Source organism: Carcharodon carcharias, chromosome 13 (assembly GCF_017639515.1).
Source record: "Carcharodon carcharias isolate sCarCar2 chromosome 13, sCarCar2.pri, whole genome shotgun sequence".
Lineage (NCBI taxonomy): Eukaryota > Metazoa > Chordata > Chondrichthyes > Lamniformes > Lamnidae > Carcharodon > Carcharodon carcharias.
The window spans coordinates 41,224,996-41,249,845 of NC_054479.1; positions in this window are offsets into that span (position 1 = coordinate 41,224,996).

Sequence of the window (24,850 nt, forward strand, 5' to 3'; positions counted from 1 at the left end):
TATAGATTTAGTCTTTGAAATAGTTTTCTATTTGGGTAGAGCGACACAAGTCTACAACTTGAGATTCTTCCATGGATCAACTTGAGCAGGAACTGCAGCATCAGGGACATCTTTAGGCAACAGCAGTTCAGAATTATTTACTTCAACAGAGACATCAAAGTTTCGACTTCGATTTCAGGTGGATTAGTTAGTTGTTGGAGTGTGTCTCAACTTCAGAGATGATCCATTTGTTTCCTAACAATCTTGTTTTCCACTTCCATTTGATATGATAAAAGTCCTGTTTCAGAAATGATTGTACCAGGAACCCATCTCTGTCCAGTTGCAAAATGTCATACAAAAACTGTCTCTCCCATAGCAAATTCTTGGCCTTTACATCATGATTCACTTTCTGAATACTCTGGTTTTTCTCCACTTTCCTCTCTAACTTAGGGAATACTAGACTCAATCATCTCTGAAGTCGACACTTCATTAGCAGTTCAGAAGGTGTTGAACCTGTGGTTGCATGAGGGGTTGTGCAATAGTTGAACAGAAATCTTGAAATTCGTGTCTCTAACGTTCCCTCGGATAGTTTATTCAAGCCTGTTTTAAAGGTTTTTATTGCTCTTTCTGCTAACCCATGGGATGAGGGATGATATGGTGCTGTTCTGACGTGTTTAATCCCATTTAGGTTCACGAATCTTTGGAATTCAGTACAAGTGAAAGCAGTAACATTATCTGACACGATAACTTTTGGTAAACCATGAAGAGGATTTTTCCCTCATCGGGCGGGCTCGGCAGGGGTGGTCGGGAAGCTGACCACTGCCTGCGATCATGCCCGGACTGCCTTTTCACGCTGGTGAGCCAGTAAAGGCCTGCAAGCGGCAGCACTCAATGCTGTTTGTGTGGGGGAGGGAGGAGGGCGAGCAAGAACTTTGCGCATGTGTAAGGGTGCAAGCTCGAAAAGCTCCCTGAGACACAGAGCTGCCTCAGGGGATGCAAATAAAAAATAAAGATTTCTAAAATGTTATAAAATATGTCCCCTCATGTGACTCTGTCACATGAGCAGGGACATGGTATAAATTAAATTTAAAAAATGTTATTTAATTTTTAATTGCTGTTTAATTGCCCGTGGATGAGGTTTCCTAAAAAATACAAAGGCTGCTTGGCCTTTTCCCCTGCCTGCCAACCATAAGGTTGGACGGGCAGCGACAATTATCTTTTTAATGGCCTTAATATGCTTTTTAATTGTCGGTTGAAATTACGCGAGTGTGCAATAACGTCGGGATACTCACCCGATGTCATCGTGCGTCATTTTATGCTTACTCGGGTCGGGCGCGTGCCTGCCCGACAAGCTAAAAATTCTCCCCCATGTACACTAAAATATTGGCGCAGCTTTTCAATAGTTGCACACGATGTAGGTGATCTCACTTCATTAACATCCATCCACTTTGAATGTGCATCGATAACCACAAGAAGCATAGTACCTAAAAATGGACCTACATATTCTATATGTTGTCTAACCCAGGGTCGTCCAGGCCACTCCCATGGATGCGGTGGAGCTGAAACCGGTAACTTCTGCTGTTGTTGACACTGGAGACTGTCTTTAACTATTTGTTATATATAACTGTCATACCTGGCCACCTGACATAACTTTGTGCTAGCATCTTCATTTTCGACATACCAGGATGTGCACTATGAAGCTCTGTCAATATGGCTTGTTGAATGAATTAATTGTACTAAGATACCTTAAACCCATTACCAAAGCATTTTAAAATCATCAAATTCATTGTCTTCAGCATCCAACCTAGAGTTCATTGAATTCATTCTGAGTCACTTTGGCCATGGCATCATCGTGAGGGTCTGACTCTGGATCAGATGTGGCACTAACGGTTTCAGAATTATCCCTCCACAGAAAATCATTTTCCTCTCTATCCATTGCACGGGCTTATATTGCATTTTTTGAACAATTGATAACTGTTTGTGCATTAATAGCATATCCCATGATCTGATAATGAAACCACACAAAACATCAAGCGGGGCAGCGCACATATTTCCATTCTTTGTGAAGGTTTTTTTCTCTGTCAAGCAGCCACCTATTCCATTTGGCACAAACATGATCCTTGAATGGCTTGCTGAGGCACACATCCAAAGGTTGAACTACAGATGTTAGACTCCTGAAGTCATTTCTTCGCAGGCGCCTCTTGATCTAATTGATTAGGATCTGAACATGTCCCACACTAATAAGCTGCACTCTTCGCATAGGCCACCAGGGCACCTATTCCATAAATTATCCATCCATAACTCCAATCCAATCCATCTTCAACCGTCCAACCATTGCCATGGACATGCACAAAATCTCTTGTATGGCATATTTTAATGTTTGAAAATTACCATGGGCTTGAATTTAGTTCTGTCAGCCATGCAGGCTAGTGCCACTGTGTATCCCATCTTACATGCCCTGTTGTTTTCATTGGCATGACTTTTGAACCTTTCCACTCCACCGTTTGGTTGCTGGGCATATCAAAATCATTTTCATTTCATCACAGTCTGATGAAGAATCGCTAGAAACTAGTCATTTTGGCAACGAGAGCTCTTGGTCTTCTGTCACAACATTGCACTGCCTCATTCCATAAAGTGGCTGTACCAACTAGCTGTTGGGCTGAAATCATTGCTAGACTCAGGTTTTGATTTGGTCCACTTAAGTGCCGATACATGCATTGCATTTTTGGTGACGATGTGACCATTCTGACGATTTCCAAGGACCCATTCTGATAAATGCTTCTCAAGATAAGGCCAGTGGCTAGCCCCTATTCTGATGACACATTTGGTTTTCAGCACCTTCGTCATGATGGATTCCTTTTTCTTCGATTCTCGCACCAGTTCAAATTCCCTTGCGGCAGCACAGTTAATTGACAAGTTAGCAAATGTTATAAACTTTAGCTTGAACTGGAGGACCTATTTCTGTTCATCATTCATCATGCCGTGCGTGGCCTGCTCTTGTGTGGGTTTTGTCATGAAAATATAGTAGTTTTCATAAAATTATTGTGATTTATTGTATAAATGGATTAATAGTGGGGTTTGGATTAGTTTCTCTGGGCATAAATTTCCCCCTGTTGTTGGGGGGGGGGGGGGGAGGGCGGCGGGGGGGTGGCGGCAGGGGAGGGGGTGGGGTGTTGCCCGGGGGGCGGGTGGGGGCAGGCACAAACCTGATTGGTGGCCCCGATCAGGGCCGTGCTGCCATTTTACATGAATGGGCCAATTAAGGCCTGCCCAGCATCACCATTGCCCAGAAGCGCTGTGCGGGCGGGGTTATTCCCTGAGTCGGGGACCTGCGCTCTTTTGCGCATGCTTCAGGGAGATCTGTTTAAGTTTTAAACATCCAAATAAAGAAATTAAAAACTTTTAAAACATGTCCCCTCATGTGTGATAGTGTCACAGGAGCTGGGACATGTCAATGAATTTAAAAAAAAAAATTATTGAATTTTTAAACACTTCATGAAGCCTCATCCCGCCCATGAGGTTCCATGAAAAATGCAAAGGCTGCCTGGGCCCCATCCCTGCTCACTGACCCAAAAATTCTACCCTCTGTGTGCATTTGTTTGTGTGTGGGATTTAATTGAATTGGAGACAGCTGGCCTGAAGGCTTTGAGTTATCAACAAGGAGCTAGGTTTGAAATGCTAAATATGTAAGCTCGGCTGTAGCTTTAGAATGCGAGGTGTAAGGAACATTTGCATTTTTGGATAAATTAGATTTGTTTGAATTTCAAAGAGATGGTAAGATGTTACACCTAGCCAGAAGAAGGTAAGCCAGACAGTATGTTTATTTTTCCCAAAGGTTTCTGATTAAATGAGTACTATGAAGGATTTATATGATGGGAAAAGTGAAGTTCCAAAAACATATTGGAACAATGGAATTTGCATTAAAAAGGGAGGAACATGTGTAAAGGAGATGAGGCTCTATGTAAGAGAAAGAAGGAATTCTAAGATCTAACACAAGTGTGAAAAGCCTCCAGCCTCTGTGTATCAAGTTGCTGTCTACAGGAACTGAAGCTGAGAAAACGCATTTTGAAACTCACTGTCCAGGGTAATGTGTTGCTTTGCCTTGGTCTGTTTAAATCTATTTGTTTTTACTGTTGCCTTAACGTGTAACTGGGAGCCAGATTAATTAGGAGTTTTAGGAGTTATTATAGTAGTAATTTGTAGACCCATGTATGTGCTTGAAATCTTTTCTTTGTTAATAAATGTTTAATTTAGTTTTCTAAAAAACCTCTGAAGTCATGGTAGATTTATTACTTCTGAATTCAGGCACGCATTAGTTGTGACCACGTGATCAAGTTTCCCTCGTGGATTTGATCCACCTGGCACACATCATCTGCCACGTCATAACAATTTGGCTTAAACTCCCGTGCATCTTTATAACACAGCCCATATCGCCTGTTTGATGTCATGGGTCAACTTACAGTATAAGGTAAGTAAAACATGCATTTCTGGGGTGGAAAACTGAATAAAGCATTTTGTGGCTGAATAAAGGGGTCGACTTATACATAGAGTATATGCAAAAGCATGATTTTTGATGCTAAAAAAGGGTCATCTTATACGCTGGGTCAACATATATGCCATGAGCTATGGTATATCCCAAGGAAACAGGAGATTTTGTAATGACACAGTAGATAATTGCACTCCCATTAGTAGTTTTAGCCCACTGGTTTCATTAGGTTGCTGATGTTGCTGTATTACTTCAATGGCTATATAAAGAGAGGTTTTTGTGAGTGCTAGGATTTATTATGGTTGAATCTCTGTGTTGTTTTATTTGCTCAATGATGCATTATATTTCTTCCAATGTTTTATAATGGCCTAAATAGACTGGATATTCGCTCAGAGCTGGGAGGGAGATGGGATTGTGCGTTGGGGCTATTTTGAGTTCAGGAAGCTCGGAAGTTTGGGCTTCCTGAAAGTCCTGCCAAATTTAATGTGAGACCTGATTAGCATTTTTTATCCATGTTTACTAGCCTCACCCAGCCAGATTGACAGGCTGGCTAGCTGTCAGTCACTATGGCATTAGACTGCAACCAGGCAGCCAAGAGGAGCTGGGGAGGATAGGGGAGGTTGAAGCAGGGGTGATCGGGGTAGGGAGCCAGGCAACGCTGGGGAGCCTGGGATCAGGGGAGATCAGAAACCAGAGGCAGATCAGACCAGTCAATAGGGGAGATTGGAAGGATCAGCGTAAGTCTGTTCACAGAGGGTGGATGAAGCAGGAAAACTGAATCCAGAAGATAAATGTAAAGTCACTGATCTCCTGGATCCAGCAGTCACTGGTTTAGCCACTGGGTTTTCCAAAGCCCAGGAAGCTCAGATGGCCAGGATTAAATTTAAAATGATGGTTAAATAGGTAGGCCACAGCCTCATTAGAATATTTAAAATGCCAATCTGCCTCCTGTGAACAAGTTGTTGCCTTGGTCCCTTGTCCTGCCTCTATTAAAACTGGAAGGGTGTGGGGTTGGTCGGGTGGTTGGGGGGAGGGGGAGGGCGGGGGTGTGGGGGGGGCTGCGGTGTGGATTGGAGGACAGTTGCGATTCAATTTCAGCTTTTTAACATTTTAGGATCCTGTCTGACCCAAACCTGACCATTTTTGAATGTTAAAATTTCCCCACAATGAGTATTCTGAAAATATGGCTAACCTTGTTCTAGAATTCTGGTTTTTGGGCATTCTACCTAATGAATGGCTAACAAGAGCACAGAGCAGCACTCAGATAAATAAAGAAACAGGGTTGTATTTATTCCCTGATGTGGAAGAAAGTGACTAGAATTTATCAATGAGAAAACTAGATGCCTTGGACTATATGCACAAAGGTAGCGAAAATTAAATTTCTGGGTAGCTGACACTAACTAAATAGTATTTGATGCTAGCATAAGAAGGGAAAATTCAGTACATTAAGGAAAGTGCTGCTTTTGCTAAACTTGCACAATACATATATTTTGATTTTGGCCACTAGACTCCTCATTTATGAGTTGTATGTATGATAAACAGTAGATTTTGGCTTGCTGCTTTGTCACTCTACAAGCCCCTCTCCACACCACTTATCAACCTGTGGGCAAAGTTAACTAGAAATGTTTGTCTGCCAGAGCATTCATTTCTGATTGACTTGCCAAGACCTTGTACCATTTATCGTTTCAGCTCTGCACTATACTCCTCGTCACATTGGTTCACGTTCTGAAGGAGGCTGGCAAGCAGCCAGCATTCCAATCAAAAAATAGCTGTCCTCTGAACTGCACTCTTGCTTTAGATTCATTTAATTGTTCAGTGCAAGGACCCTGCTGCAACGTGTCCTGCAGATTCACTCAGTTGTGTGTTCAGTTCTTAAAGTTCAGTTGCAAGGCTGCAGGCAACCCATAATATTATGTTTTTAAATCAAGCTGACTTTTGCTCTTTTGCACTATGCCATTCCCTGTCCAGCTTTTAGAACGAGCATGATGTTATCTGGCAGATTGCAGCAAGTGAACATACACAAAAGCATATTTACCTTTTACAAACTTTTCTTTATAGAACTGCAAAGCACTGCATCATCTCAACATGAACTCAGATTCTTCTGCATCTTTACTTAACATGAAGTCATCCCCAGACTCACTGTACATGATACAATGCTCTTCAGCACAAGGTGAATGTGATTTATACCTTGATATTGTGAGACATCATAGGTACATGTACCATTGTACAGGCACTCCTGGCTGCTTTATATGTGTTCTGCTAGACCCGATTATTGCTTCTTCTCCTTGGTTATTTTGTTATTTTTTTTGTATGTTGTGAGAATGCAGTAAATGAACCACATATTTTAGTGTCTTTAATATTTCTTCTGTTTTCTGTTCGTGAAGAGTGTTGAGTCAGACAAAAACATAAAACAGAAATTATGCAGTTAAATCACAACAACATTGCACTGAAATACCAAATAGGATCATCTCTTACAACATTTGACCACAAATTCTCATAGGAATTCACAGGACTGTGATAATCCTATACGGTTCCTTAACAAGGCTGGATGAAACATTGAGTTTTATTAATTACCCACAACTCTTTTTTTCCTGCTTGAAGGGAATCTCAACAAGAACAAAAATTGCTTCCCCTCTGTGAGGAAATCTCATGTTATAGTGGGTGAGGAGCTTTGGCCTTGGAGAACTGTCAATGTCAAGCATTTCCAAGATTGGATAAGCACAGTGTAGATGTACTGAATGCTCATCCTACCTTGTCCAACAATGGGGAAAGATGACCATTAGTACTGAAATGATAATGGTGTGTAAAAAGAATGTATTTGCAATTTTTCTATTAGTGAACAGTGCAAATCTTCCCCTATTTCTTTCTTAACCCATAACCAAGTGCACATGTGTTAAATTTCCTTTTTCCTGACAGTTACCTTCTCTCAGTAAGGTTAACTGATTTGCAGTGGATTACCGATGGCTTTAGTTTTGTAAAAACAAATGAATTCTTAAGATGTGGGTGTGGTTAGCAAGGCGACATTGTGACTATCCCTATTGGCCCTTGAGAGGGTGGTGGTGAGTTACATTCTTGAACTGTTGCAGTCTGTGTGATGAAGGTACTCCTACAGTACTGTTAGGTAGGGACTCCCAAGATTTTGCCCCTTTAGCCTGCTCCCCTTGTTCTTCCAGGTGGTAGAGGGTGTTGAGTCACCCTACTGTCTGGCTACAATTCAAATCCAGGCGCCAGAGGTTAAAGGAGAGTTTATATATTAAACCATTACCCCATTTACACCTATTTAAACAAAAATCAGTGCTTTTGATCTGAGCGAATACATGATATGATGTGTAGTATCTTAATTTTACGGTATATGTAACCTGCTGGAATCCGAAATCAGCGTCTGTGCTATAACACTGTATTTTCTCATTTGCTTAGATTATAATACAAGTATCATTGTTTATACCCATTAGAACTATGAGAACTATACTAACCTGCATTTTAAGATTCAATGAGAGAGAGGGAGAGAGAGAGAGAGAGAATGTTGCTGTGTTATGTAAATCAACACATGGCAGTAAGGGAATTATAGGATTTCTGGTTTCCTTTTTGGACATTTTTCTCAGATGTAGTGCCATACACCACTTTGTAAGTGAGCACCTGCTCTCCATAATCCGAAGTGTACTTTTATTTGCCCAATATTGACCTACATGTAGTGAGGTTAGGGATCAGACAGAAAATCTTTTTCCCGTCTGCCTTCTTGGATATAGTAAGTGCCCTCACATAATTTCCTTGACCTGACAGACAGACGAACAAACTCTCGACCAGACCAGGGCTGTTCTAAACACAAAGAGTAGATCTACACCGACTGCAGACTTCACTATTCTTCCCAGAATGCTAAAAACAAGTGTTTTTCCTGTGTAGATTCACAATATAAAACTAAACTTTGAAGCACATTCCCTGACTAGCCTTGTGGTCCACTGCTACAAAGTCTCAGATTCACCCTTAACCTTGGTGGTTTCAGATTTAATATACATAGATGAAAGTCAGCATCGGATAGATCACTGGAAGCCCTTTAATGATATATTAGAACAAACAATATTAAAATTCGGTATTCCTCATTATGACATCAGATGATCAGCTATGGATTCAAAGTGGCGTTTACAAGCTACCAACGAAGCATACTTTTCATTGGAGAGCTATATATGCTTATCTTTAAGTAAGTTAACCCCTTTCCACAACTGTGAACAAACCAGATTGCTGTTGCGGCAATAAAATCACCTGACAGAAGGACAGAAACTGCTGAAAACACTCAGCAGATCAGTCAGCATTTGTGGAGAACAGATCAGTTAATGTTTTAGATTAGATATTTCAATTCAACCCTCACCTATTTGTACTAACATTTTGGAACACAACAGCCCAGACAAGGATCCATACAATTCTAAATTTACTATACATGCCAACTGGTCTGTGTTTGAACTATTGAACTACCAAATACGACGGGGAGTTCTCTATAAGTGAACTAGGTTTTTACCCATTCGTGCAATTAAAGAAAAAGTTTCAAGATAATACTTCAGCAAAAAAAAACATTCAACTTTTGCTGCATAAAAGGCAACACAATCTGAAAGTATGGTCAGAAATTGAAGATGAGGAGATGAATTTTCCAAAGTTCCTCATCATCAGAAAATGGCAGTCAGTGTGTCATTTGTAGAACAAAGCTCTGGAGAATAATGCTTTATGTTACAACTAGTTCCATAGCACAATTTGCTGCTCTGCATTAATAAAGACCAACGGCAGGATTTTCTGCACCCGCCCGCCGCCACGAACTTCCGGTCCCACTGCAAGTCAATGGACTTCTGGCTGGGGCACCGCCTCACCCACGGCGGGTCCCACCCACGCTGGGGCCGGAAAATCCTGGCCCAAGTAACAGTTTGATATATTAGTTGGACTCTGTGAACTGAAGGCTAAGTTAAACAGGGTAAATGTTTGTTTCTGACTAAGAATTAAAAGCTTGTTGGGCCAATGTCCTTTTCTTGTTCCTTAAATTTCCTGTGCTCTCAAAACAATGAATTTGGAAGATAAACATCATGGCAAGGATACCATGCCATTTCAGGCAGAAAACTGAATTGTCTGGTATAAACTGGCACTGTAATGTTAATCGTTAATTAGAAAACCAGCAGATAATAAACTCACAAGCACCAGCAATTGGTTTCATTTGGTGACTGGTTTTAATCCGCTTGCTATAGCTGTCACTATAATTATAGCAGAATTGTCAGTGATGTTATGCAACTTATTTGCCCGCTGCAAATTAAAGAAGAAATGTCTGAACTCAGAAGGTTTACAGGTCAAGCCTCTGGTTCACTGATTGACGTTGCACCAGCAGATGCTTTAACTGCTCCCTGTGACCTTTACTATTGTACTACTTGGAAAGGTTTACAATCTTAGAATTTCTAGTGCAGCTCGCGAAAGATGATTGAGGCCTTGAGGTATTTAATGTTTACAGGCCAATAGTTTTCACATTTATGACTTTTGTTTTGATTGCTGCTCTGCCCAGCTCTGTGTGGGAGGCGGTCAGGTATTGCTGAAAGAATATAAAGGCTACATCTGTTATGAAGCATGATTCAATAAAATCTAATTCTTTTTAGACAAAAAGAAAGAAAAATAAAGCTCTGGAATATGTGGCCATATTTGGGGACCCAGAGTACTGAATTGAAATATCAAATGTATTGTGAATGTACATGTCATGCAGTCAGGGAGTATAACATTCCTCTCTTCTCAATATGCAAATTAAAATTTATATGGATGTTACAAAGTTGTTCAGAAATCAAGATTTTCTGTTACTTTACAGTTAAGAAGGAAACAATATCAATAATATAAACATTCAGTATTCACTTATCATAGAAAGGGAGCTTCAATGAGAATCACCTGTGTTTCCACAAGCCAATAGAATATACCATCCGAGACATGCATGACCAAGTTAGAATGGCTCTCATCTGTCAACTGAAATTATTCCTTTCTCTAAGGCGTCATTAATACACCGTGCACCATTTCATAACCAAGCCCACCAATTCCTCAGAACAGACACAATATCTTACAGATTTAATGGGCAGAATTCCACCCCCCACCCCCGACCCATCGGGGGGGAGGTTGATGGGCTGGCGTGCGTGGGCGCGCTTCCGATTGGCTCTCCTGATCGGAGATGCAGAACCATTTTACGTGGGCGTGCCAATTAAGGCCCGCCCAGCATGATGTCCACAGGGAAGCGCCAGGCGCTCCCTGTGTGGGCAGGGGGAATCCCTAAAATCGAGAGTGCGCTCTTTCACGCATGTGCATGAAAGAGTGCATTCATCTCCATGAGGCTAAGTGCTGCCTCAGGGAGATCAGCTGTACTTTCAATAATATTAAAAATAGAGAAAAAAAAAATCCCTTACATGTCCCCTCATGTGACAATGTCACATGAGTTGGGACATGTTCATAATTTCCATAACAACGTTATTAAAATTTTAAAACCCCACATGAAACCTCATCCCACCGGCGAATGAGGTTTCATGTTTTTTTCTAGTTGCTGCCAGGGCTCCTGACCTGCCCGGCAATCTTAAGGTTAGATGGGCAGGTCCTTTAATTGATTAATTGATCCTGTCAATGGCCTCAATTGGCCATTGACAGGTCAGTGGGCACGCAGCTGATTTTGCTGCGCCCTCGCCTTCCTGAAAATTTAAATGGTGCGGGGTGATGTCGGGGGTTCCACCTGACATCATCCCGCATCATCTTATGCATTGGTGAGCAGGCCCTGTCCCCGCTCGCCGACGGTAAAACCCTGCCCAACATATCTTTCTTTGCTTCTGGTTAATGGAAAATAATTTCCTGTGCAAAACATTTACTCTAGTTTCTTATAAGATTGCCCCTCAGCAATGACATGTATATATTCTTTCTATTAAATCTTGCTATAATGAATAAGTACAAAATCCGCAAACAATGGATATGACCAAAGTTCTATAGCCCTGCCACATCCAATCTAGAATGTTGGTGGCCAGTTAGGTAACTAATGGAAGAAGGAGGGTCCATGCACATCCTCAACTATGATGTGACCTACTGTGTGAGTGCAAGAGACAAAGCTAAATTGTTTGCAAACATCTTCAGCCAAAAGTGCCAAGTGGATGATCTCACTTGCCCAATCCTAAAGTCCCACCATCACAGTTGGCAGTGTCCAGTCAATTCAGTTCATTCCACATGAGCTCAAGTCAGCAGTGGGATGGAAAATGCACCACTCGCCTAGTGGAATACAACCGCAACAACTCTCAGGAAGCTTGATGCTGAGACAGAGCAATCTGTTTGACCAATGCCCCTATACCTACATCACCTGGTCACTGTGGCTGTGGTATATATGATCACAGGATGCATGACACCAATTTGCCAAACATTAGTTTAACAGCACCTCATGGTTCTGTGACTTCTGCCAGAAAAAAGGACAAGAGCAGCAAGATCATAGGCAACTACTGGAATCTGTGTTTGTGTTTCTCAAAGTGTGCATCTTGATTACCTGGCATTCTAATCAGATAGGATTCTCTGTTCCCTGGAAATCTAGATGCATATTACTAACTGAGTTTTCTGGTACCCTAGGTACAGGTTCACAAGGTACGGAGCTGCTTCCAGGATTTCACAAAAAAGATCAAAAAGACAAGGTCAGTACGCTACTTCATGTGGCAAGATCTATCACTGATGACATAATAGCAAGGCAGGGGTTGATGAGTACAACTTCAAGTCCTGCAAAACTTTTAACTCTTATTTTAGCATCCATCAAAATTTAATAATAGAGAGGGCTAAGTTTAATAACAGAAGGCAAAGATCAGGCAAAATCTTGGATCAGTTCATCAATGGTCTCTATAGGCTGGCAGTGAACTGCGATTATGGAATCTTCACAGATGAGCTGATTTGTGACAGAGTCACAGTTGGGGCCCTAGGTGAAATATTATCAACTCTTTTACAGACAAAAAAGGATTTAACACTTGTGAAAGCATTACTGATTGTGAGCAAATGGAACTCAGGAAACAGAACAGGATGTTTGTTTGCAGGGAGGGGTGGATGGGTGGTTTCCATGGAGAAGATCGAGTGAGACCATTCAGTTTGTAGGCCATAAAAAAGAAAGCATGTCAAAGCCTAAGCTCATTAAAATGGGGAAAAGTACACCAACTGCCCTTTTAAAATGTCTACATAGTGGCAGGAACAAACCATACAAGCGAGAAAAATGTACAGCCGAGGCAGGGTGGGGGGGCACGGGGTTGGGGGGGGCATTGGGTAGTGGTGCAGAATGCCACAACTGTGGAAAAATAGGGCACTTGAAAGCTGTTTGTCGCTCAAAAATGCTGACAGCCTGTAAAAAGAGGAAAATATTTTTAAAACAGAGCCACACACCAGAAGTGGACGAATCACATGCAAATGAATTAATCTTCTTAACCTACTAAAAACAAGTATTGGAATATTAAAATCAAAGTGAATGGACACTGCACAGAGTTTAAAATTGGACATTGGAGCAAGGGTTTCTGTTTTATCAGATGAAGTCAAATGGTTCAGGTTCCATTATTAAATTACAAGGCCTTGGTGGGACAACTTTAAAAGTGAAAGGTCAACTCATAGCAAAGCTTAAATATAAGGACTGAGAAATCCGGGAACCTCCCTATGTCATTCGAAATCAAGAATATTCTCTACTAAGCAGAAAGGCATGCCTAAAACTGGAAGTAATCTATAACATTGATGAATTTGCTGATGAGAACTAGAGCAGTACATTTCAAAATGAATTTCCAAAACTATTTACAGGGCTAGGGAAGTTAAAGACCCAGTACCATATCACCCTATGAGCTGATGCTAAACCAATTGCCTCTATACACCGAAGAAAGTCCCTCACCCACTCTTGGGTGAAGGCAAAGGTGAAATTGAAAAGATGCAGCAGCAAGGGGTTATCTCACTGGTCACCATGCCAACAAAATGGTGCTCAGGTATGGTTACGGTCCCAAAACTAAACAGCTCTATAAGAATCTGTGCAGATTTAACTCATATAAAGAAATCAGTAGAATATGAGATCCACCCAATAATCTCAGTGAATGAGAACGTTATCAAACTAGCCATGAATACTTTATTTACCAAATTGGATGTCAACAGTGAACTTTGGCAGTTGACTCTGAAAAAGAATCCAGATTACTGACCACATTCATAACACTATTTGGCCATTATTGTTTCAATAGATTATCATTTGCAATCGTGTCGATGCCAGAAATTTTGCACAGAATGATGTCTCACACTCTAGAAGGTATGGAAGGAATAACATGCCATATGGACAACTTTTTTATACATGGCTCCATGAGAGAAGAGCATGATCTCAGGCTCAGAGGAGTGCTGAGAGTCTTATAGGATGCAGGCCTTGTACTGAATGAAAAGTGTGAGTTTGCCAAATCTATGTTTAAGTTTCTAGCTCACATTGTACAAGCCACTGGAATTGCAGTTGAGCCACAAAAAAAAACAAAAGTAGTCAGAGAATTACCACAGTCCAGGGACATAACTAAGCTTCAAAAATTCCTCAGGATGGTAAGCCAAGTAGTCAAGTTCCTACAAAATTTAGCAGAGGTCAGTAAGCTCTTAAGACAGCTGTTGAGACAGGGTCAACAGTGTTGTTGGAATGTGGAACAGCAAAATACTTTTGAAATAATTAAGCAACTTTAAATCTCTTCTGAAAACTTGGCCTATTACAACCTAGAATTACCTACCATAGTAGCAGCAGATGAATTATCCACAGGTCTGGGGGCAGTTTTATTTCAAATGCAGAGAGACAGTAAGCGTAGGCCAGTCTACTATGCCTCTAGGTCACAAACAAAAACAGAACAGTGGCGATAGAAAAAGAAGCATTGGCAGCACTTTGGGTGTGCAGCAATATGGGTGTGCAAAACATTTTCAGATTATGTTATAGGATTGCGTTTCAAAATCGAAACACACCATAAGCCACCAGTTACCCCTCTGAACATAAAGGAAATTGCAAAGATGCTGCCCAGAATTCAATGGTTTAGATTAAGATTGATGAGATATGATTCCATCACAGAGTGTGTGCAAGGGAAGTATAAAACAATGGCAGACACATTGTCACGAATGCCATCAGAAGGAACTAAACAAGAGGACTTACACTTCATCGAGGAGATTGAAGCATATACATCCTTAATCACTCAGCACTTACCAGCTATTGCAAAAGAGTCACAGGAGATAAAACAAACCTAGCAATGAGATGAAGAATGTCTCTAAATATTGCCTGGAAGGATGGCCAGACTATATCCCCAGTAATCCAATACTACGACAGCACTTTGAGTGCAAGCACCTCACTGTCATTGACAACTTACTAGTCTTCAATGAGAGAATAGTCATACTGAGAGCACTTCAGCTTGATAATCTTCAAAGACTTCATGAAGGCCATATAGGAACAGAAAGATGTCATGCGAGAACACAACAACCAGCCTGGTGGCCAGGCATTGTTTGTTCTACAGAAGAAATGATTTCTAATGGTCTTACTTGTGCCATAAACAGCCAAATTAATAAGAACTACAATTACCTTCTACTTTTCCATCAAGGCCTTGGGAGTACCCGGGAATGACCTTTTTGAATTTAAGGGAAAATCTTCATTCTTGTCACTGATTATTACTTATGGTGGATTGAAGTAAACAGATTGCATAGTATCACAGCAGAAATAGTAATTCAATCCCTCAAGAGAATGTCATGGCATCCTGGACAGCGTTGTGTCTGACAATAGGCCACAATTTACTAATGAGCTATGATATAACACAGAAGTTGGTAAAGGTTGAGTTATTTAAAATCCCAGAGGGAAACTTTAAACAGCTGTCATAACCTATATTTTCAATTGGTATATTTGAGATGCATCGCTGACTTCAGGCATAAAAGCCACCAAACCTCAAGAGGTTTTTTATACAAATCAAATTAAACACTTGGCCATTTAACGACAAATTTAAACACTTACACATATCTACAAATTGCTACCATAATAACTTTTAAACAACCCCCAAAATTAATCATGCCCAGGTAATCTTCCCCAAGGGAACAATAATCCATAAGGCTGAATTATCCCCCCGTTGGGGGGAAGTTGAAGGGTAGGTGCTCACAGGCACGCTTCCAATCAACGCTCCTGATCGAAGGCGCGCTGCCATTTTACATGAGCGGGCCAATTAAGGCCCGCCCAGCGTGATGTCTACATGGAAGCCATATCCCCGCTCCCTGTACGGGCAGTGGGGGGTGGGGGAATCCCAAAATCGAGAGTGCGATCTTTCACGCATGTGCACGAAAGAGCGCACTCATCCCCTTGAGACTAAATGCAGCCTCAGGGAGATCGGCTGTACATGTAAAAAAGATAAAAATAGAAAAATAAAATTTCCCTAACATGTCACATGAGTTGGGAAACGTCCGTAATTTTTACAAAACTGTTATTAAAATTTATTAAAGCCCCACATGAAACCTCATCCCGTTCATGGATGAGGTTTCATATTTTTTCTAGTTCCTGCCGGGGCTTCTGGCCTGCCCGTCTTAAGGTTGGATGGACAGGTCTGTTAATTACTTAACTGTCGCTATCAATGGCCTCAATTGGCCAAAGACATGTCAGTGGGCGTGCAGCTGATTTTGCTGCGCTCCCGCCTTCCTGAAAATTTAAATGGGGCACGGTGACATCGGGAGCTTCCCCTGACATCACCGCATGTCATTTTATGCGTCGGCGAGCGGATCCCGCCATCGCTCACCGACGTGTAAAATCCTGCCAATAGACTTAAACAGACACCAGGCAAAGCACAGTTTATCTTATAAATTCAATATGAAGTCCCTTTCAATGTGTTCCTTCACAGACACAGTGGTAGGCTTACAGGCTTAGATCTTACATGCCTCTGAATTACTCACAAAACTCTTTTTCTGTACACACCTAGCCTTCCCTTTGAATGTAAATTCTCATTGTATCACCAGGACCTTTGAATTCCACCTCTTCTAACAATAAAACCCCTTTCATAGTTCCAATTTTATGAGTAATATAAACATATTGCTTGGTATCTCCCAGCTAGGTGCAAGATTTCACCCCCAGTCTTTGAATGGCTTATTCATAAAAAGGCAAATGTCCCCCCTACCTTGCTGTTTAACATCTCAACACTACTATACATCAAAACACTCAAAACTACCTGGTGCTAATCCAATTAAGACCCATACACTCACACAGCCTCTACTCCAAGTCCAATTTAAAGTAATTTCCAATAACATTCTCATAACAGAACTCCAATAAATCTGATTACTTATTTCATTCTATATCATTAGACATATCGTGGTGTGACCATTCTAGTGTGATTGATCAAGAATCTGGAAAGACAAGCAAATTCTCTGATGTTGCTCTTTGAAGGTTATCACCAAAGGAGGCCATTTGGCCCAGTGAGTCCTTTTAAATTAAATTATTTGAAAGGTATGAGCCAAATGTGAGATTTAAAGTTAGCTGCAATTCATTTCAATAATTTGAAAAGGTGTGATGACAATGACTTCTCTGTGTAAGAGCCATCTGACACATACAGAGTTTCATTGCATTTCCTATTCATTGGTGAAGATGTGAAAAGATTGCAAAGCTCATAGTTGGAAAACTAACAAATTATTATATACAAGTGGGAAAACATCTGGGTTAACGCAGTGACAAAATGGCAAATTCCTCAAAAGTAGAGGCCGCCCTCAATCATACAATGTCATAAAATTAACCTGTACTAAACTACTAGGTAATCTGTATTTTATCCAGTGCATGAACAAGGTAATGAAATGCATGAATTGCATAGAAAGAACATTATTACTGAGCTTGCAATGGGAAAATCTGAATTCACACAGCATGCTGAGTGGAACTTGACTTTTCACCATAGAAATTCCAAACAGAAACTCCTCACATCCCAACAACCATGAACTCACCAGTCTATTTCTGAGAGAATGAGATTTCCAAGTTTGGAGGAAACAATTTAATTTAAAAGGCAGTGATGGGTTTGATGGGCCAAATGGCCTCCTTCTGTATTATAATAACATTATGACAAGAGAATCTAAACAGCAGTTGCTAATGGAAATCATTGACTTAGATAAATAGTTTGTCACAATCTATATATTATAAATTCAAGACTCTTGACACTGGTCATGGACTCAAGGGTCCTGGAACTGGCATGCAGTTGACCTAAGTCAGGAGAGCTAAAGTGGTTGCAAGGATGAAAATCACTCAGGTAGGACAATGGGTTGCCATGGAGGGATTTGAGTTCAAGACTGAGGTTGAAGCTTTCATCAAGCACTGGAATGTAATATTAACATAAACTGGTGAAGAGGTAAACCTGGGAAGTGTCGGGGCTCTTAGGAGTGCACGAAAGTGAAAGTTCTCCAATCAGGCAATTCCTCATTATGAGTTGCAGTTACTTTTTAAATTTTCAGCATTAAATTATTCTCATTCTTAGTGTGTCGTGTGCGGATCCACGATTACTGCATGCATTTTAGGTGAGTGGTGTCAGCATTTCAGTATGAAGTCTATGGGTGGATTCATCCCAGATTTACAAAGAGTGCAGTGGCAGGTGGGGAAAAAGTTGTTTGACCCATCGGCTGCAATGGTGGGTTTTCGCGCTGTATCGTCCCATTCCGGCCTCATTTATAGTGCAGAAACAGGAAATACGACATCTCGCAAGCGGGTGGCCTCCAATTTGCACCCCCATGCCATTACCTCGCCACCTCCTCATGCAGGGTGCCATATTTAAACTTTAGCTGTGCACACTCTTCTCAATGCTTGCAGCCCAGGAAAGCTCCGGTGAAGACATGGCCCCATGGATTCAGTGATGCGCCCCTGGGATGCCTTCTGGAAACCTGTTGCGATGTCCTCTACCCCTGCTGTGGCCGCAGGAAGCCCATCAGCCTAACCACTCCAGCTTGCAAGGTTGTGGCAGAGGTGATCAGTGTCAGTGCTGCACACAAGAGGTTGGCCATCCGGTGCAGAAAACGGATGAATGATCCCATCCATGCTGCCAGGGTAAGGCAACCATTTTATCACTCTAAAATCATAGGGCAGAATTTTACATCCCGTGCCCGACCCGATTGGGTGTAAAAGAGCGCACAATGATGTCGGGCGAACATCCCAATGTCATCGCGCACTTGCACGATATTTCGCTCAGTGGGCACAAGCAGGTGGCCGAGCTGCACCCGCTATTAAGAGGCAACTTAACACCATTAACAATCCAATTTATAATGATTTTCCTTGCCCGTGCGATTTTGTGCTCATCGCACGGGCAAACCGGGAATGTGGCCAGCCGACCTTTTCAAAAACCTCATCCAAGGGCCGAATAAAAGAGGTGAGCAGCATTGCCAGTGTGAGTAATGAAGAGTTTGGTACATAGTTTGTTGCCGGTGACTTAATGGTGCTTGGCAGCTTTATCTCTGTTTGGGACTTCATTCTTAGCATTTCCAGGCTTCACTTCAGGTCTCCTTGGCGTCTCCAAAGACCCCGGAGGATTCAGACTGTGTGGGCCCTTCCAGGTATCAGACAGCCTTCTGTTACCCTGGTAAATGGGATTGTGCTCTTCACTGGAGGTACCTCCTCTGAGGAGGAAGAGAGGTACAGAAGGGAGAGGAGCCCAGGTGTCCCTATGCAGTTTCCATGAGGACCAAATGATAGGAGGAGAGGTGCAGGCACAAGGGCGCAGGGTCAGCAGGAAGTCCAGGGTGAATGGGGCCGCAGAAGATGCCACTATCCTGTTGCCAGGGTTAACGGGCAATGATGCAGCTACCTTAATATGTCCGAGGTGCAATGCCGAAGGAGGCTCCAACTCTCAAGGGAGACAGTGACCTCCATTTGTCAGATGATTGGGCCTGAGATCAGCTCCGACTGTGTGGGTGGACACCCCATGTCAGTGACTCTGAAGGTCACAGTGACCCTCAACTTCTACATCTCCGGCTCTTTCCAGGGCTCAGTGGGGGATCTGAGTGGAGTCTCCCAAACAGCTATCCACAGTTGGTTTAAGCTGGTGACAGAAGCTCTGTTCAGGTAGGTACTAATCTTTATTCTTTACTGAATGGACAAGGCCAGCCAGGCTGAGCGAACGAGAGGCTTTGCAACGATTACTGGGTTCCCCCATGTCCAATGTGCAATTGACTGCACACATGTGCCCATCAAGGCGCCAGCAGGTCAGCCAGGTCCCTTCATCAATAGGAAGGGATTCCACTCCATGAACATTCAGGTACTGTGTCACCACAGGATGCAGATTCTGCAAGTCTGTGCAAGGTACCCTGGCAGCTCCCATGATGATTACACCCTGAGACACTTGCAGGTGCCGGGGCTCTTCAGTGCTCCAGCCCGACTGGATGGGTGGCTGCTGGGTGACAAGGGCTATCTATTGAAAAGGAGGCTCGTGACACCTCTCCACCACCCAGAACAGAGGCAGAGGAGCGTTACAATAGGAGGCATGCCTCTACAAGGGCAGTGGAAGAGAGGACCATAGGTCTTCTCAATATGCACTTTTGATGCCTGGGCCATTCAAGGGTGGACAACAATACCCCGAAAGCGGGTGTCACTGATAGTGGTTGCATGCTACAATCTCCACAATCTGCCACTGGCAAGGGGGGACCCACTGGAGGAAGAGGACCTTGACGCAGCTGCACAGGCCACAGATGATGAATCCAGTGGTGAGTCAGAAGAGGCGCACAGTGAGGAGAATGCTGAGGGTGTGAAGGTAGACCTCGGTAACCTCCGGGGAGGCAGGGACACCAGAGACACCTTGATCCAACGCTCCTTCAGCTGAGCTACCAAAGATCAACGTCAACTAAATGCCAAGGCTGCCGCCTCCAACCCGGATGTCTGAAAGGACCCTTTCATTTGAACCCAAAGAACACTCAGTGTCTGTGCAATAAAATTCAGAGCCACTTATGTCCAGCAGTACATACTGGCGTACACTGCACCAATAAAATAAAAAGGTGAAGCATACTCAGGCAAATACAAAATTGCTCTCATTTTGACAATTCCAAACAATTTATATAACCTTCCCTGACCTTCATTCCCAGACCAGTATAGATAAAGCAAACGTGAATGAACATAATCACTTGTGAACTGTCCCTCTAATGCTCATGGTGCCTTTAACTTATGTTTCTGAGTGCTATGTCTTGGTGCACCCCCCTTGCTGGCACCTGCATTGGAGACAGTCTGCTCATTCTGCTGTCTTGCTGGCCTTGATAACCTTGGCGGTTGTCCTCTGGCCAGTGCAGCCTGTGCTGCTCCGCCTGGGAGGGAGCGACTAGTGCCACGGTTGGCATCTCCCAGTCATTGCAACCTCATCAGGTGCCATGGTCATTGGCGGAGGGGCAGAGGAGGTGCTGCCATCACCCAGAGTACCCTGAGAGGAGCCCACAGAGATGACAAGCAGCTCATGCGCCAACATGATGTCACTCTGGACCTCCCTGCTCACCATTGATGGATGGGCACTTAACTGGGTTACTGGGTGCCTCACCATCTCCCACACTGCACTGACCACCTGGGGTCAGTGCCTGAGTGAGCGCTTGCATGTCTGAGCGCAAACCCAAGAACTCCTGATTCTGTTCTTGGAGATGCCTCTGCATGAGAGTTGCTGCTCTCTCAATGGAGGAGTCAGTGCACTTGGCCATGAGGGTCAACACAGTGCTCACACTCCACATGGACTTCTCCATAACGGAGACCATGGCATGCATACCTCATGGATCTCTGCCAGATCCTCCCATACATCTTGCTGGACATCCATAATCTGCTGCCTAATGGATGACTCCAGAGGCTCATCATCTGACTTTGACTGAGCACCGTTCTGGTACCCAGCAGTTCTCCAGCTGCCAGCACCCTGGTCACTCTCTGCCCCCGCCTGGACCTCAAGCGAATGTCAAATGCCCTCACTAATGTGCATCAAGATACTAGCCAGCAATCTAATGCCCACCAAGGTGCCGATATCTGTGCTGGTACCTGCTTCAAAGAGCAGGCACATTTGAAGCCCAATGGTCTTCCGGCATCTGGGGTGATCCTTTCAGGTCCACAGAGTGAACGCCTGCTGGTGAACCTAAAAGGGAGAACAATGACATGTCACTAGTTAAAGGCATCACACTGTCACTGTGCATGCCAGACAGACTGGTGAGATGATTGAGGTCTGTGTCATGATGCCCTTGTCTTTCAATGATCAATGGGGACTCCAGGTTCGAGGCTCCCATCAATAAAGAGACAACACTAAAATGGTTGCACAAGCCAAAAGTCTCACTTCTGTGCACTGCACTCTTATCTTTGTCTGGCATCCACATCTCTCCATGCCTGGTTCTACGTGGAGCATGCTGGCTCTCGAGCTCAAGGGCATCTCGCTCGAACCTGCTAAGCAGTAGGAGGTTGGGTGGCTCTCTGCCTGTAAGTGCCTTCTCTGCTTGATTATGGCTTGTTTTCTGCTGGAAGAACAAAGGAGCATTGATTAGTCCACTCTCTACCTGCAGCACCATTGCAACCTGGCCAACCCCAGCTGAGGAACACCTCCCAGGGCACATCTGAGTCGTGGCCCTTGAGCCACAAGCAATTTAGTCCAAGCAGCCAGGGCTCACCCCCTTGGCCAGTTCTAGCGTAATTGACGACATTGGCCCCTGAGGTCCACGAGGGGACAGCCACACCTTAACATTTCTGCACACGGACCCAAGCCAACATGGTACTCACCCTTCCTGAGTGCAGCAGGTCACTGAAGCGCTTCCTGCACTTTACCCATGCGTGCCACACCACATCATGGCTGCTCACCTGCGCTGCCACCTCCTCCCATGCCTTGTTGGGGAGATGAGGTGGCCTCCTCCTTCCATCCCTGGGGACAAGGGTATCCCACCTGGCAGCCACCTCCTTCAGGAGGACGGCAAGGTACTTGGCTGAAAAGTGGGTGACCGAGTGCCCACCTGACCTGCCCTCCTGTCTGCTGTGTCCAGCCACACTCGACTCCATTAGTCCAATATTGAAAACGCAGAGGAGACCATCCTTCTGTGGCAGCCTTCCAGGGGCTGCCTGGGCCGTTTTTATACCGCCGCAGCCCAGTCCGGCCCTTCCCGGCCAGTGGGGAGCCGCGCTTCACGCTGGGCGGGCCTTAATTGGCCCACCACCGTGAAATCGCGGTCGGGGGTGAATTGTGGACGGTGAACCATCACTCGGCTACTCCTGGGTCCGCCCACCACGCCAACCTGACGACCTCAAAATCCTACCCATATACTCACAAAGCCATGACACATTCACTGGCATCTCACTCACTGCCATCTCAAGGGACATCACCACTCACTCTCCCACACACATCCTCACATCTCCATCTGGCTTCATCTCCTCTGGAGATTGCCTCCTCAGCCCTCACCATCTTGAGGCCAATTGCACAGATCAACTTGTGCACCCACACACACCCTGAGATACCCTCCTCCACCAATATAGCCCTCGCCCTGCAGCTGGCAAGAAACTGACTTTTGACCTTCTTGCCATATTGCACCCCACCCCCACCCTACCCACCATGACACCTGATGCCAATCCAGCTGGAAGATTCCAGCCTATATTTTTTCTATACAAAATTGTATGTAGGCTTTGAAATAGATATGTCCTTGGTTAATAGTTTCACATAATGGTTCAGAAGTTAAAACAATTGCAAGCTGATTTCATGCAAGGCTATGATTAATAGAAAAATTAAACTTTGAAACTATTGGAAAATGCAGTTACAACTTATTAACCCCTTCATGCCTCTCCTGAGTTCTTTGACTGATAACCGACCCTCAGCTTAGGTTCTGCCAGGGCCACTCAGCTTCTGACCTCATTACAGCCTTGGTTCAAGCATGGACAAAAGTGCTGAACTCTCGAGGTGAGGTGAGAGTGACTGCCCTTGACATCAAGGCCGCCTTTGATTGAGTGTGACATCAAGGAGCTCTAACAAAACTGGAGTCAATGGGAATCAGGGGAAAAACTCTCCACTGGTTGGAGTCATACCCAGCACAAAGGGAGCTGGTTGTGGTTGTTGGAGTTCAGTCATCTCAGCTCCAGTACACAGGAGTTCCTCAGCCCAACCAGCTTCAGCTGCTTCATCAGTGACCATCCTTTCATCATAAGGTCAGAAGTGGGGACTTTCGCTGATGATTGCACAACGTTCAGCACCATTTGCGACTCCTCAGATACTGAAGCAATCCATCTCCAAGTGCAACAAGACCTGGACAATATCCAGCGGCAAGTAACATTCGTGCCATAGAAGTGTCAGGCAATGACCATCTTCAACAAGAGAGAATCCAACCATCGCCCCTTGACATTCAGTGGCATCACCATCAGGGAATCCCCCACTATCAACATCCTGGGGTGTTAACATTGACCAGAAGCTGAACTGGACTAGCCATATAAATACTATGGCTACAGGAGCAGGTCAGGGGCTAGGAATCGTGTGACGAGTAACTCACCTCCTGACTCCCCAAAGTCTGTCCACCATTTACAAGACACAAGTCAGGAGTGTGATGGAATAAACCCCACTTGCCTGGATGAGTGCAGCTCCCACAACACTCAGGGATGTTGACACCAGCCAAGACAAAGCAGCCTGCTTGATTGGCACCACATCCAAAAACATTCACTCCCTCCACCACTGATGCACAGTAGCAGCAGTGTATACTATTTACAAGATGGACTACAGGAATTCAGCAAGACTCCTTCAACAGCACCTTTCAAACCCATGGTCGCTACCATCTAGAAGGACAAGGGCAGCAGATGGGTGGGAACACCACCACCTGGAAGTTCCCCTCCAAGTCGGACACCATCCTGATTTGGAAATATATCACTGTTCTTTCACTGTTGCTGGGTCAAAATCCTGGAACTCCCTTCCTAACAGCACTGTGGGCGTACCTATACTACATGGACTGCAACAGTTCAAGAAGGCAGCTCACCACCACCTACCTCCTCAAGGGCAACTAGGGATGGGCAATAAATGCTGGCCCAGCTAGCGAAGCCCACATCCTGAGAATGAATTTTTTAAAAATTCTTTGAGTTTCAGACTGAAAATACCCTGTCTTATAGGAGAATTGATCAGCAGCATGAATTCAATCAAAGTTCAGTTCTATTAGGGGCTTTTAAAGGATATTAACCTTTACGTATGAAATGCACATCGTGATTTCGTCTCACAAAGCTTTAAAAACACTGGTGAGTAACTGAAATGGACTGAGATTTCTCTCTTAAATAAAACTGGCAGATTGCCCAATAGTCTCCACAACTAATTACTAGCTAAATTGCATTCTGAAAAATAATGCTTGTGTCAAAGCCATAAGCTCCTGCAGTTACTATTTATAAAGGAGAACGGGCATTTTCCTTGAGAGAGGAATTTGACTTCCTAGAAAAAACAATAAACTTGT